This window comes from Vigna radiata, chromosome 6 (genome assembly GCF_000741045.1).
Source record: "Vigna radiata var. radiata cultivar VC1973A chromosome 6, Vradiata_ver6, whole genome shotgun sequence".
Lineage (NCBI taxonomy): Eukaryota > Viridiplantae > Streptophyta > Magnoliopsida > Fabales > Fabaceae > Vigna > Vigna radiata.
The window spans coordinates 28,342,495-28,345,122 of record NC_028356.1 but is presented as its reverse complement, the minus strand read 5'-3'; positions in this window follow the sequence as shown (position 1 = coordinate 28,345,122).

The following is a 2,628-nucleotide window of genomic DNA, read 5'->3' as shown; positions in this document are numbered from 1 at the left end:
CGCATGATAGTTGATGAACCAACATATTTAACCCTTAAAACAGTTATCTCCTTTTGATAATCTAACTGACCAAAGGATAAAACTTCTAAGGGTCTGTCCCACTGTGTGAACCTCCTAAGTGGGCACAAGGACGCAAGTATTAGCATCTCATACGTCTACAACCACCAACCTTATCATAACAAGTATAATGGTTTCATGGTGTATGGTTAACCCCAATGTATACATTTTACCTAAGTTAACCAAATGATATGTGTCAAATATATAAAGGAATATAATTCAATAAACAAGTACATCTAAACAAATTACCTAAGGCCACCAAGCATTGTTGGGCATCATCACCGAATGGCTCGTAGTTTGCATCAACAATAAGAGAAACCTGCAAAGGGGAAACATCATAATTCCCCTTTGTACTTATACAAAGAAGAGAAGGTTCAAGGGATTTCTTAGGCTAACATGAGAGGGAGGCTAATTCTTAGGCTAATTCCCCTTCATCTCGATGGTCTCTTCCTTCATCTCCTATCTAATTTCTTCTCTTATAACCCTAAGGACATCCTCAAATACATAGGTTTTACTATGATGACTTGTTGAGGATCGAAGAATTGACAGGTACTAATAAATTTACCAACACCTTGAACACGTCTCGAGCATCTTGGATGACCAATGATAATCGCCAATATGTCCTCACGACACTCTGCAGTGAATGTACCTTGTGTGCTCTACTCCACCAACTCATCCTATAATAAAAAAAATTACAAGTTAAGTTAACCAAATATGGGAGCTTTTTGATTTAGGTGCTTACAATGTGCTTAACTATGTCCACTATTTCCTCATATGTACTCCCTTTATGGTCTTTGGCAAGCTCTCTTCTTCCATATATCATGGTGAGGAGGACGAGTTATAATACTCATATAAAAGGTCCCACTAGGATTAAAGGGACTTCTTTCTGCTCTAATTTCTCATAACCCTCATGAGACAATATGTGGGGTGAAGATTTTTCTTTGCAATCTCTTGATGGAAAATCCCCTAGCCATGATCAAGCACTTTCAAGAGGGTGAAAGCCATTCATGAAGATGACATCAACTCTACCTTGTGGTCCACCTTTGGAGCCATTGTGGAGCATGGATTGAAGAGCAATGTAGGTTTATTTAGGCCCTGTATTTTGCCATGTAGTGTAGGTGTTATTAAGGCTTCTATTATGGCCTAAGTAGCATAGGATTTCCCTAAGTTAAATATCAAACCAAGTGGAAAGTTTGTGTCATGTGTCATGCTTCCATTGAAGAGGATTTACGTTTTAAAAGGTAGCCACATGACACCCTAGGAATGGGGATGATTTACTTTTAGTAGTGGCCAATGACACTCTAGGAATGGAGAGGATTGTATTTTGTGAGTGGCCACATGTCCTCCCATCATTGGAGAGGTTAGAAGACCTCATTTTTTTGCCAATGAGAGCAAAAGGTGGAAGATCATGCTTTTAGGGTTAGAAGGAGACACCATTAGCTTATAAATAGAGGTGTCTCCACTCTTGTATTTCATCTTGGAATTAAGTAATGTTATGCTGCCAAAATATGGTCATACTCTTCCTTGATTAAGACTAGAACAACCCTAGTGGCCCTTTTAGTCACATTCCTCCTTGAATTGGCATAACCTCTCTAGGAGCCACCAAACACTACATCACCACCATCATATCTCTTAGAGGCTTTGAGCTTCTACCCCATCCATATCTTAGCTCATCATCCTTGGATCATTTACCACCACATTTCCACACCATTCATCCAAGGAAACACCTCTCCATCATAGGGATCATCTCCTTGCTTCCTCCTAAGCTTTAACCCAACATAGTTCAAGGAGGTTGCCATCATCTCCTCTTTATATTGCGGTTAGAGTATTAATTAGCTCTAAGTAATTTTCTTTTCTTTTTGATGTTGACTTAACTTGTTTCTAACAATATGGAATAAATTGAATTTTTATTATCACGTGACACTTAATAATAAGATTAATAATAAGAGTACAAACTTCGTTAACAACAAAATTGATTTTTGATATAGTAAAAGTGTCATATATATCATTGGTACAGCGAGGAAATAATAATAATATAGTCTTTTTTCTTATTAATAATGCAAAATCATCTAAAATATATGGGAAACGCATGCGAGGAGAGAAATGAATGTGAAGGCTGAGAAGACGATGAGATTGGTGGTTCAAGCCAAAAGGTATGATGATATCATAGTCAAGAATCTCTACATTTCTAACAACCCGTACCAGATTAACCGCATGAAACTTTGTAGTTCTTCCCAAGGTGCTATAAGCCTTGCAGCAGCCATAAATCCAGACAAGGTAATCATCAATTATTTTGGTAACTCAATAGTTTTGATACGGTCTGTGTTTGGATGAAATTGGGTTTATAAAATTCATTTTAAAGTTATATATGCCATAAACATTGACCTAAAATATTGTTAATTGAGGTTGTAATTCTTCAAAATTCAACACAAAACCAAATACCACACATAGTAGAAGTAGATAATTTTAATGTTTATGTTAAAACTATGTTTTTGTAACTGCCTTATTTTATTTCAATTTATTTTAATTTATTAGTTGCTAGACTTTAGGAGCAAGTTTCGTTCTTATCCA